This window comes from Enhydra lutris, unplaced genomic scaffold, assembly GCF_002288905.1.
Source record: "Enhydra lutris kenyoni isolate GAN:26980312 unplaced genomic scaffold, ASM228890v2 scaffoldscaffold48, whole genome shotgun sequence".
Taxonomy (NCBI): domain Eukaryota; kingdom Metazoa; phylum Chordata; class Mammalia; order Carnivora; family Mustelidae; genus Enhydra; species Enhydra lutris.
In genome coordinates, this window is record NW_019154132.1 from 13,708,215 (window position 1) to 13,721,953 (window position 13,739).

The window sequence follows — 13,739 nt, forward strand, 5'->3', positions numbered from 1 at the left end:
AGGTCTCATCACCAGTATAGAGGGGAGCCCATTTTTAAATCCAGGACATCTTGGTTTCAGACACTTGCTCTTAACCACTTCCCAGTCCTGTGTCTATGCAAACACAGAGCTGAATTTAGAAAGGATGGGGAAATAGAAAGTGACGTGCCATTCAATGTACTTCCTGCCTAAGGTGTGTGCAGGAAGGGAGGGGGAGGGACAGTCTAAAGTGGGTGCTGGGACTGGCTGGAAATCATGGATGTTAATGGGGAAACCAATTAGCTCTCACCCTTGTCCATAGAAAGACGGACAAAGAGAGGGGGGCAGCCCAGGGCTGCCTCTGAAGGGAGGGTAAGATGAAGCTGTTATGGAGACTCCCCCTTGAGATGGACCTGGTATCAGAGGAGTCTGGAGCACAGATTTTAGAAGTTTCTAGGGGAGACTTTGGGATTTACACCTTAGTGAGCTTCAGGCTTTGATTGCAGAGTTCTGAAGCACAGCCCGAGAAGAAAAGCTATTACTCGAAGCCCATGTTTTATGAAACATAGATGTAATATTGATGCTCAGAGCCACTTAAGGAGTAATTTTGTGCAGGTTTCCCAAGCGATTTATTGGACAGGTCTGGAGATTTGCAAAAATGGATTTTACTCTCTTCATATTTTGGTTCCTAATCCCCTTTTATGCCAAATACTTCACATTTCAATTTGGAATTTCAGAACCTATTTAAATAAATCACGAGAGCTTAATGGAAAATCAAAATCAAATTAAATAAATGGGTTAACTGTTCAGTTGCTAGGTTTTACTTCAGCCATTACTGGGTTAGGGGAAAAAAAACCCCACAGAGCAATTTATAACCACCCCGTCTGCTTGGGGAGAGACCTCTATATCACCATACCCTCCTGGGCATACTTAACCCATCTCAAATGACACATGGAGAAAACATCTGTTCTTTGACAAATACCTACACAAGAACAATTCAAATCACAAGCCCAAATCAATACCAAATGTACATCCTGCTGCATTTTAAATAGAAATAAGAGATCCAGCAATGTAGAATTCATTGCAAGTCATTAAAGTTTATTTACCAAGCATAAAGCTCAGAAGGGAGTTAAATTCCTTGAAATGGAGAGAGTGGTCTGTAATGCTGAGCAGTGAAGGAGGAGAGAGCCTGACAGGGAAGAAACATGTTTTGCTGAACTCATCCTTCTCTTGGGGGGCCCTATGGCTCTCACACAACTTCAGGACCCTTTATTTCCTCTTGCTCCCCGTACCCCCATTTTACCAGCTGCATGGTTATTCCAACCTCTACTAGCATTCATTGCTGGGCAAGGTTCCTGAAAAGACAAGTTGTTCCCATTTCCCAAAGTTTCCTTGACCTTGTCTCTATCTCTCCATCCTTCTTGTCTTTGCTTCGATATGCTAAAGAATGGTTTTCATTGGTAATGTAGAAGCATCTTCTGCAGCAACAAGCAGCCCCAAGTTTTAATGGCTTAGGAAAACAAACATTATTTTCTCATCATGGGACCGTAGTTCGGCCGAGGCTCAGGGCGTCTCGCTTGAACTTGGCTGGACTCCACTGGACTCCACTAGGCTTGGTTCCAAGCCTCAGCTCAGATTCAAGTCTGCTCTGTGTCATTCCTTTGGAGCCCCGAGCTGGAGGAGAAATGACTCCCTGGGGCATTGTTTGCTGAAGGAGAACGGTAGGAATGCAAGACAGGGAGGACACAGTGCCTGCTCGGGTCTCTTCTTGATACCCGCAGGCTACCATGCTTACTTACCTCATTCCGCTGGTCAAAGTAAGTCATGTGGCCAAGCCCAAAGTCAAGAGAACGAGGATCTATACTCCATCCAGGAGTGTGGGCAAGAGGCATGAATATTGCCTGAATTATTGGGAATGGGGAGGGTGTGGAGTGCAGGGATCTCTCCATCATGTTTTATAAAGAAAAATCAAATATGGAGGCTCTGCCCTTCTTTTCAGTGCTTCCGGTTAGTGCCTTAACTTCTTTGGGGAAAGAAGGCAGACCAAAATATACCAAGTCGATAGTGATCATGGTGGTGCTTAGAATCGATCACACAACCACCACGTGCGTGGTATTGGTGTATATTCATACAGTGAGCACTCATTTCAGGCTTCGCAAACAATGCAACTGTCTATGTCTGCTCTGAATTTCTGTTTCTGCATTCAGTTTAGTGTTCCCATTCCAAAGGGTTGCAGAGACCTAATGCCCATCACTTTGGGGGTGAAGCAGGCGGTGTGGGGCGTGGTGGGTTATCGCCGGTCAGATCTGGCACGCTCCACAGCATCCTTATTCCCAGCTGTCCTCCATCAGTGATGTGTGTGGCCCTGTCACTTTACCAGACTTATCTGATGAGACCTTTCGGGTGTGACTCTCCCTCAGACACTTCTCTACCTTTTTTGGGAACATGGGAAATAGTCCCTTTGTTCCTTGATAAGCCACCCACCAGTTTCTGCTTTACTGCTTCCCATCATGCTGGGCTCCACTGGGGCTGACCCAGCTTCAGGAAGTCTTCCCAACTGTGTTGTTTAGGGCGCAGTTTTATGTTCTGATTTCTTCACCTTTGTCCCAGGTAGAAAAGTTAATTTTGAGGCAGATGAAGTCACTTCCCAAAGTTGACCGCATTGACTTAGTTGACTTTCCGAAGTTAACTAAGGAGGGTCTGTGGGATTCAAAGGCTGCTGTCCCTCCCCGAGGTTAACCTGGCTCTACAGAAAAAATTTTTAAGCAAAAATGGGCAAAATGGGGGATCTTTTGACACCTCTGCTCCAGTAGAAAGATTGCAATGACATGTATAGGATCAAATCAAGGGTGCCTGGGTGGCTCAGTGTTGAAGCCCCTGCCTTCAGCTCAGGTCATGATCTCAGGGTCCTGGGATTGAGTCCCATGTCGGGCTCTCTGCTCGGCGGAGAGCCTGCTTCCTCCTCTCTCTCTGTCAAATAAATAAATAAAATCTTCTTTAAAAAAGGATCAAATCAAACAGCATTTATAACTCTAGATCTTCTGTTGGGTGGTGGGAGATGCCCCTGTTTTTCGGGCAAAGTGTCAGGGTTTCAAAATGGTGCATTTTCAGCTCTTGTTTCCAAGTCTACAGAACCCAGTCCAGATGGACAGAAGAAGAGGCAAGTTTTCCCCCCACCCGTCCCCGTACCTAGAACTTGATCCACAAGGCTCCAGGAGAGTGGTGGGGCAAACTAACTCAATAATTGCTCAGGCTTAGGGTTTGGAAAACAGGGTTTCATCTAGGTGCTGAGAGAGTATTGCTTACACATGGCAGGATTCTTCCCACTTTTGGAAAGGACCTGGTGAATGTAAATGGTCATTCCATCTTCTCTGATCTCCGCCACAGGTGGTGCTTCCTCTACCACAAGAGATTTTATCCCATTGCCGAGCACCAGAAAAGAAACTTTTGTGACTCGAAATGAAAGCCATGTTCACGCACACACATACAAGGCTTATCTACACGAATGATTGACTTGGCGGAGACACCCCATTCTCTTTATTCTCTGTTAAAACCACATAATATCCTTCTCTCTCACTCTTGGTTTCTTTCTCAGCTGTCATGCACTGTGGTGGTAGACCCAAATATTATTCTCGCAAGATAGTATCACCGACGAAAGAGAAAAAGCAGACAACATTCTTGTGGTGTAACTGTTCATCTTTTTCAGCCTCTGCCCACAATGCAAGACGTTGGAAGTTAAGACACCGCTTGAAATATGACTGTTTGCCTGTTACTTAGCTTCTTAGAACCTCATAAAATGGGACTAATAGGAACATTGACTGGAGACGAAAGGAGAGGAGCCAAGCTGCCATTTGTGTTAAAATCTATTAATAAACAACTTGCTGGAAGAAAATATACTAATGTGTTGTTGGTTGTTATCTCTGGGTTGTGAGATTATGGGCACGTTTGAATTTCTCCTTTATATCACTCAGCTTAATCTCATCTCTTATTCACAAAACTTGTTCTGAAGTGGCTTTTTCTGTTTCCAAAATCACATGGATTCTGGAAGGACAGAGACTGCTGCCTTTAACAATATGTTTTGTAATTGAGTTGTAGTCGATATACATGTGTTTTTCACTTGATCTTAGCCAAAAGGCCGAGAAGCGATGATATACATGTTTTTTTAAGTGTACAGTCAGCTCTGACGGAAATTACAAAAAAGATTTTCATCACACTTTTGAGCACTGGAAGTTCCTTGGAATAAGTGGGTAAGGTGACTGATTTGAAGGAAAAGCTTATCTTTTGGTGTATAATTTCTGGCATTGCACAAAATCAGTCACGGTGTTTTCATAGTTGCCCATAGATGGGAGGAAAAGCTAGCTTACACCATTGTTCAAATTTTTTTTTTTTTTTTTTACCTCCTAGGTGAATGTAATTTGACCAGTCATGTGGAAAGTTCCCGTATATGAAAAGTAAATATGTGTCTTAAGGAAAAAGAACAGTTCGTTGAATGCTTTAATATAAAACAAGTCTTTCTGCTTACATTAATAAAAAGAGGAACTAGGTTGCATTTGAAACTAAATTGTGAAAAAAATGCGATTCTGAAGAATTTTCTCTGCTCTCAAATATAGAATATGAAAATCAAAGATTATTGGCTTTCGTACACAGAAGGAGGTTTTTATTAATAAAAGCTAACATGCAGAGCTGCTAAATTGGGAGTGAATGTTTGCTTTTCAGAAGGTTTTACTTCACAGGTATTTTAAATAGGTACCTTCTTCAGCTCAAAGTCACAGGGCAAGGTCATGGATATCGAATTCTGTAACAGAATGGGAAATAGTAATTCAATCTGGCCCAGTCACATCTTTGATAAACAGTGGCAAGATTGTAGACAGTACAGATCAGAACCCCTCACGGTCTAGGACTCAAGTGAAGAACATGGGTATAGATCATTCTGCTTTTAGGCCCAGAATGGAAAGACCAACCGTCACACTCTCTTCAAGACTTTGGAAATTTATGCTAGAACTAAGGCTGACTAGTTTGTCATCCTGGATGAAAAAAATGTTAGTGGACCAAAGTTAAATAAGAACTTGACTTGTTATAAACTCTTCTCTACTTGGGAACTAAAACACTGGTAGAAAGTACTAGAGGAGTACTAGAGGAGTACTAGAAAGTACTAGAGGAGGCAGAACATCCATTTCTGGCCCTTCAGGGAGAGGGGGCTGTGTCCATATGTCCTGTGCATGGACACGATAACCCCTTCAGGTCTTTTTTCCAGTTCTGTGTTTCTGTGATGTCAGTGCTACTTCCTCTCTCAAAACCCCCCAGCAGTGGCCAAGTGTGAGAAGCCACAACTGACAAAACCCGTGACGGTCTTTGTTGAGTTCTTCTTTTGGTTTCTCTGATAGGAGTCTGATGGCGGAGGAGTGGAAGGCTAGAGGTCTGTTTTGGGGCTGTGGTCTCAGGATGCTGGGCTCATCGATCCCAAGATGCCACCTCTGGGTGGCTGGTCACCAACCTCCTACGACATTTCCATCCTCAAGAGTGTTGTGTGTGGGGAGCCATGTGTGCCTGCTTTGTGTGGGCTGGACTTCAGCAAAGGCCGGAGTCCACTTCCAGAGTTTTCATACAGATCATAGGGCCCTCGGAAGTCATTCAGGGGGGAACGAGAAAGTTACTGAGACTCACTCTGCCTCAGTATCCTCAATGAGCTGTGAGGGGTGGGCCAGCTGCCTCACAGCACTATGCAGATTAAACACAAAAATAGATGTCAAGTTCCCAGCATAGCGTCTGGCACATAGTAAATATCTGTTAATGGTAGCTTTTTTCTTTTTACTTTTTTACAAGACAATACCAAGAGAATCTCGTTATTTGGAAACAACCAGATAATGTTTTTCTTTTTAAAATTCAGTTTGGTATTATATAGACACTGCTAGCCTTAGGCAGTACTGACGGCTGTGGGTTGAGGTCCTAGTAAAAAAAAATCCCTCAGGGGGCGCCTGGGTGGCTCAGTGGGTTAAGCCTCTGCCTTCATCTCAGGTCATGATCCCAGGGTCCTGGGATCGAGCCCTGAATCGGGCTCTTTGCCCAGCAGGAAGCCTGCTTCCCTTCCTCTCTCTCTGCCTGCCTCTCTGCTACTTGTGATCTCTGTCTGTCAAATAAATAAATAAAATCTTAAAAAAAAAAATCCCTCAGATGCTCCCACGCAGAGAAGTCTGATTTAAAAAAAAAAAAAAATCCCTCCCCAAGAACTGTTTATCAATAGGCAAAGTTATCTGACCTTGGGTCCCACTGCAGAAGTGTGATGGGTAATTTGGGCAGGTGTCCCCTACCCTCATTGGTTTTCCGATCCCAGACACACACCTGACCCGACTGGTTTGTCACTCGATCCAAGGAGAAGGTGACCTCTTACCCATTGTCACCGGCTCCATAGTGTTAAGCCTAACGGGGGGTGGGGGGGTGGGGTGTGTGTATACTCCAAGTACACAGTTAGTGAATGTTTGCTGAGTGAATGAGTCCATCCAGAATCAATCTACATCCTCAGTGCATATCCACCACCCACATCACCCACATCAGTTCAGGTGTTCCACCGATGTTCAAATTATGGGCTACGAATTAACATGAAGCATATGATTATACCTTGTGGTACAGAAGATCTTCTATCTCATGAGACTGTCCCTTTGGCTGAGTTTGGGAAGGAAGACTTCACGTTGGATGAGCTGCCCCTTACCAGCGAGGGGCCTCTGGTTGAAATTTCATGAAGCTTTGATAGACCTCTCATCAAATTTATGGAGAACTCTTATTTCCTCTGTCAAAGCATAAAACTCCATTCAGGGGAACTTCCTCATCAGTGTGTGAAGACCAGACCAAGCCTCTTGTGGGTTCCACATGGGAACCCATCAGAATGTCACCTAGTGATTGTAAGTTTCTGCCTGGTTTCCTGTCCCCCCGCCAGCTGTACCTGGTCTCACTACCATGAGACCAGGCCTGACGTGGACAGCCATCGGTGTCACTAGTTCCCCTGTCAGGTACCCACAGGCTGGATTTTTTTCTTGTTCCTGAACTTGAGTTTCTCTGACCTTGACCCTGTTTCTGCACTGGCCTACCAAATTCTCCAGTCCACCTGCCAATCACTTGCTTTCCCTCTATCTGGGTAGACAGCCTAGATTTTGTATCTCAACCAACAGAACTTGAACTTGGGTCCTATTTCTCTTTTTCTTTCTTTAACCCATGAACTTTATATAGCAATTTTTATTTATAGTTGTGCTTGTAAACGTGGATGCCTCCCAGAAGATCATGTCATGAGTGAAGCTGGTGGGCCTTGTGGAAGTGGGGGGTGGGAACGACAAAGTCCTTCAGGGATGAATATTTTGCTCTCCGTTTGGAGGACACACAGGTGCAGAGCACTAGTTCTCTGCCATGACACAAAGAGTGGTGTGAGATGCTATGTGCCTGCGGGAACCCCCCCTCAGGTTCAGATGTGCGTGGGTGATGGGGAACTGGTGGGCACATCAGGCTCTCGTGTGTGGATAAAGAGTTCTTTACCTGCAAATCTAGCCAGTGCTCTCAGTCTTGTTTGTTTATATTCAAGAAAAGGCAAAAACCTGGATTTGCATACCACTGGTTGGCTTATTTTTTAAAAGAACCCTCTGTGCTGGCCAATTAAATTGGCCAGTGGGCTGTGTTTAGGCCTGCTGGCTACTGGTGGAAGGACTCTGGCTTACAGATACCTTTCGTACACGGCAATTTTCTGACTACTTGGGGCATGATTGTTATTCTCCTTTCATATCTGCATGAGAGAATGGAAGAGCAAGGATCTGAACTGAACCCACATCTTCTGGCTCCAGGTCCATGGGTCTTGCTGCCACAGGGACTGAATGTTTTCTCAGTTGCCAAGGTTCTCAGCCCACACCCTGATGTGCTTGTGCTGGGATAGCAGAACCTTTGTTTTACTCTTGTGGACACTACATTACTAGACCCCTGGGCTGGACCGAGAAGTCAGTGTTCTCCAGTGAAGCTTCTCTCAGCACAGCTGGAGCCTGGGGGACCATGCATGATGGCCTCAGAGCATCTTGTGTCTCTGCCCGAGAGAGAGCAGTGGTCCCTGATCAAATCCACTGCCTGTGAGTTGTCAGGGGCAGGTTGATGGCACACTGAAGGTGGCCTGGGACACATACTTCCAGTGTGGTTTTGGGCTTCTCTCTTCACCTCATTGGACCTCAGATTCCACATCCATAAAAGGAGAGGCTTGAATTCGTGTCTCAGCTGGGACTGAATGCATGTACCAGAAAACCCAACTCAAGCAGGTGAAGGCAAACAGTTGAAATGGTTGGTTCACGTAATTAAATAAAAATAGCAGGTATTGGACAGTATTCCCAGAAATTGGTCTCTTACATCTCTCAGCTCTGCTCTCCTCCATTTTGGCTTTGTTTCAAGGTGGCAAGAGGGCTCCCAATTATTCCAGATCTACCACTTCCTGAATTCAAGCCCAGAGAAGAAGAGAAAGGTGGTTTTTCTACCAGCAGAGACAGCTGGAGGCTTGTGGTGTGTGACTGACTCCATCTGTGTTGAGCGCCCAGTGTTGGGCCAGTCCCTATGGCCAGAGCACTGCAATACACAGAATTGTGTCCTGTGCCCGTCCCACCCGAAACACCTGTGGGCTGAACAGGTGGGAGGAGTGCTTCCCTAAGGAAAGTCAGGCCATGTCCACCCAATGAAGGGCAAACGGGTACTGGGTGTTAAACTTCATTAGTGATTTAATATGATTTGGCAATAATAGAACATTGACATTCTACCCAAAGTCAGAATGATACAGAAAGGAACACTCAGAGAAGCATCACCCCACGCCATAATGTTTTACCCCTCTCTTCCAACCACGTTATTTTAAAATTTGTTCATCCTGTGCTTCTTTGGAAAAGTATGTATGCAAATCTTCTCATTCTCCTTCTTTCTCACACAGAAGAGAGCAGGCTACATATGCTCCTTCCCACTTTGCCTTTTTACTCAACATTATCTCCTGGAAATCACTCCGTATCAAATTGTACAAAAAAATAGCCATAGAATTCTTCCTTGTATCTTTTTTTAAAAAATATATCTCAGCCTCTCATTATGTATACATACTATATTTTTTTCAACCAATCTCCTGTGCTTAGGCACTTAGGTGGTTTCCAATGTTTTGCAACTTTAAATAATGCTACAATGAATAACCTTGGGTACCTGTGTTTTTATGTTGTTGGAGGTATATATTTGGGGCGAATTCTTAGAAGTGGAATTTCTGGGTGGAAGGATAAATGCATATGGTGCTTTGTTAGAGATCACTGGGCTTCCCTCCCTGGGGATGGCACCATATCGTATTTCTATAAGCAGTGGACCCAGGTGCCTGCTTCTCTAGCCTCACCAATAACAAAATAACAACTTATTATTAATAATAAGAGGGAGTACTGTGAAGCTCTTGAAATTTTTTTTCCTCATCTGATGGGTAAAAAATGATTTTTAATGTGGATTTAATTTGTATTTTTATTTGGAGTAAAGTTGATCATATTTTTACATGTTTAGGGAGCAATTTTATATCTCTTTAATCAGTAGTCTCTTCATGTCTTTTGCACCCTTTTCTACTGGATTTTTTTGATCTCTTCCTCAATTTGTAGAATTTTAAAAACTTAAAAAAAACTTTAGATACTGATTCTTTGTGATCAATGCTGCAAACATTTTTCTGCCAGTTTTCATCTGTGTTTTGACTATTTTAAAACTTGAAAAATTTTTTTTAACATTTTCTGTAGTCAAATTTACCAGTCTCTCATCTAGATTTTTAGTCATATTAAAATTTTTTTTCCTGCTCAGATTACATAAAAACTCATCCTTGTTCTCTTCTGGTACCTGTGCAATTTCATTTTGCATCTAGATTTCCAATGCCTTTGGCAATTATTTGTGTGATAGTGTAAGAAATGGATCTAGGGCGCTTGGGTGTTTCAGTTGGTTAAGTATCTGCCTTTAGTTCAGGTCGTGATCCCAGGGTCCTGGGATTGAGTCCCACTTTGGGCTTCCTGCTCAGCGGGGAGTCCTTTTCTCCCTCTGCGCCCCCCCGCCATGCTTATTTTCTCTCTCTCTCTCTGGCAAAAATAAACAAAATCTTAAGGAAAAAAAAAAAGAAATAGGCCTGATTTTGTTTGTTTGTTTACTTATTTATTTATTTATAGATTTTATTTATTGTTTATTTGAAAGAGAAACAGATAGAGAGAGCATGAGCAGGGGAAGGGACAGAGGGAGAAGGAAAAACAAACTTCTCGCTGAGCTCAGAGGCTGATCAGGGCTTGATCCCAGGACCTGGAGATTGTGACCTGAGCTGAAATCAAATTCTTAACCAGCTGAGCCACCCAGGTGTCCTGATCTAATTTTATTTTTTACAAAATGACTCTTCAGTCAGCCTAATACAAGTTAGTCCCACTGATTTTGGATTATCTCCTTTATTACCTTTAACACATTTATATAACCCAGATTTCTACAAGTATTTGAACAGATCTCTTGACTTCTTATGTTATTCCATTCATCTATCTCCTTTTTTTGAAGATTTATTTATTTATTTGAGAGAGAGTGCTGTGTGTACGTCAAGGGAGGGGCAGAGGGAGACAAGTAGACTTGCCCACTGAACATGGAGCTGGAATTGGGGCTCGATCTCATGATCCTGAGATCATGACATGAGCTGAAATCAAGAGTCAGATGCTTAGCAGACTGAGCCACTGAGGTGCCCCTCATCTGTCTGTCTTCGTAGGTGTTGGTATTGGGCTGTTGTGATGATAAAGGCTTCATGGTGTGTATTAATATCTTATAGGACCACTCTTTCATAGAAGACTTTTTTTGGCGGGGGCAGAGTTTGCAGAATATTTGCAGGCTGATGGCAATGACCATGTAGACAGATGAGTCAGGAGTGAGGGGAAATGTTCTAATGTCCTTGAATAGGCATGAGTGGAGAAGTCTGGAAAGAGCCAAAGAGTACAGATTTGGGAAGCTGGTAGCTTTGTTGGTGAGAAGAATTCCCTTCTGATTTTGTTTTCCAGTGAAATAAGGACCAAAGTCATCAGCTCAGAGTGGGTGGGAGGGATGAAGAAGAGAAGGAGTCATCTTGCAGAAGGCAGTTGCAGAGTGACTAGGGAATTACTCAGGCAATGCAGAGGGACCATCTGAAGATGGTCGCCACGAACACCAGGCAGAACCCATCAGCACCGTTGTGTGTTTTTCTCTAGCTTCACACAATGGCTTGAGTTTGGGAGCTGAGTGGGTGAGGAGTTGAATTTAGACAAAGTTGGGATTTAGCCAAACCGATATGACAAATGGAGAAAGGGGTTAAGTAGTAGTGGGACCCTGGATGCAAGTGAGCAAAAGGATGGGCCAGGGATCCAAGCTGGGCAAGAGGGAGATGAGGACAGTGTTGCAGTGTTGGGGGGCAGGGCATGGAATGGATTCAAGAAGATGGAAGTGGTCTAAGAAATGTTGGGGTCTTTGGAAGGGGACATAATGATCCTGGGTAATGATCTATGGTCTGGTCTTGGGAATGGATGGATAGGACATCAACCAGGACATAAAATCACTGGAAGGCCAGAGTGCGAGGTAGGTTGTCTTGGCTGTTGTGATAGTGGCTGTGAGACAGTGAGCCAGATCCTGAAATCTTCATGAGTAAGGGACAGTGGTTGGGAGGCTGGAGATGATTGCAGTGAGAGGGGTGGCAGGAGGTGTCTCCGTGAGTCATTCCTCAGGGACCTGCAGGATTGCAGTATGGGGAAGCTCTGGGGCCCACGACCCCTAGAAAATCCCCTCAGGATTCTCTTTTAGTCTTCTTCCCTGGCAACCCTCCAGGGCTGGATTTAGCAGTGAAGTCTGACTCTAAGAGGCTTGCTTGAGAGATTTGTTTTAAGTTCGTAGAGCTTCCTGTTTCTTAAAACTCAGAGGCCATCAAGAAGCATTGAGGGAGATGATGGAGAGCCAAGTGGGGCACTTTCTGAAGGGCTGGCATGAGTTCCATCATAGGTTCTGGGGTTTATCTGCAGTGTAGACCGGGTGAATGGAGACACTACTTGTTGTCATACAGGAACTCAAGCTTAAACGCTCAAAGAGCCAAATAGGCTAAACCCTGGGGAAACCAAAGGGAGCCCTGCCTACAGGAGGAGACACTTTATACCCTAAGGTCAGCCAACCTGGGCTCCAAAACCAAAGCCTTAGCTCTTTCTTCAAGAGTCCCTAAGTACCCCAAACCATCCTCCTGCTTCAAGCTCCCTTTCCCATCCAGACTTCCTTAGAGTCCCCAAGGATCTGAAGTCACTCCTGAAAGGTGACATGTCCCAGCCAAGGGAACGGGACCGTGGCCTCCTTCAGAAGGACCAAAGCTATAATGAGCTCTGGCCGAAGTGGTGACTGCAGTGTGGCTTCAGACATGGAGCTGAGGCTCACTCTACCTGAGGCCTGTTGACAAGAAGAGCCCCAGGTCTCCATGAGGAAAAAATACACAATGTCCGAACAATTAACCTTTGAGGGAACCAGCATATCAGTGGGCTTGGGATGGGGTCCCTCTCTGACCAAGGGGACACGTGATCCAGTTCTTACTGGATCTTTGTTAAGAATTAAAGATGATGGGGGCGCCTGGGTGGCTCAGTCCTTTAAACGTCATGATCCCAGGGTCCTGGGATCAAGTCCCACATCTGGCTCTGCTCAGCGGGGTGCCTGCTTCTCCCTCTCCCTCTGCCTGCTGCTCTACCTACTTGTGCTCTCTCTCTCTGGCAAATAAATAAATAAAATCTTAAATAAAATCTGCCCAGTTAAGATGTTAGAAATAAAATTCAAATCGATGTTATTCTCAGTCATGTACAGAAAGTTGGAAGTTGGTGTGGAGGTAGGAGAAAAGTGCACCCTGGACTTGGGGGCCCCCAGAGTCATGCTCACATGGACCAGAGAAATCAGGTAAGAACTCGTGTCTACTCTCATGCAGTGTTCCAGGACGTCCGTGTGTGGAGGAGGGGCAAGGTCCTGCCAGCTCTTACTCTCAGGCTGTGCTTTGCCAATGGCATTGGGTTCCAAGGTTGACAGATGGAGCCTGTATTGGGGTAGACCAGTGGGAGGGATGAGGGTGGTTCTTTTGCTCAGAGAAAAATGGCATCTCAGGATTCCTGGCCTTGACTCCCTATCTAATAGGAATGCCTCAGATCTAATAGGAGCACACACATACCCACTCCTACATGGGTATATCCTCAAACCCACAAACTCAGAGCTGTGATTTTTCCCCCTCAGACAGAAGCAGTGCATACACTCTATTTGCTCAGTAACCAGAGGTGCTGGGTAAGAGAGAAGAGCCTCATTCTATAGAAAATATGTTTTGAACCCCAAGCACCAAACTTTGTTAAAATGTACGGATCGGTGGAGATGCCCTTTGAGGAATGAAGACCCCCAAATCCTCCATCTTCCATGGCTTTTTGGGGGATTATGTACCTGTATGCAACACCCAGTTCTGGGCTTGGGAACAGGTCTGGGGACCCCGGCTGGGAAGCTCTCGGTCCTGCCCGACTCTGGCCTAGGGGACCAGAGCCCTCAAAGTTAAGGGTCTGGCCTTATTCCCAGCCTGACTTTCCTATCCCAAACCCTGCTCTTGGCAGCTACCACACACACACTGTCATGTCCCCTGAGGCCAGTTTGTCTCCCTTACCTCCCACCCCACAATATACCCACAAATACATACTGTCTGCCGATTCCAGCTTGGGTCCATTTACCAGATTTCAGACCCCACTGAAATCTTGGCTTTGGCTCCCCAAACAACCCACCTC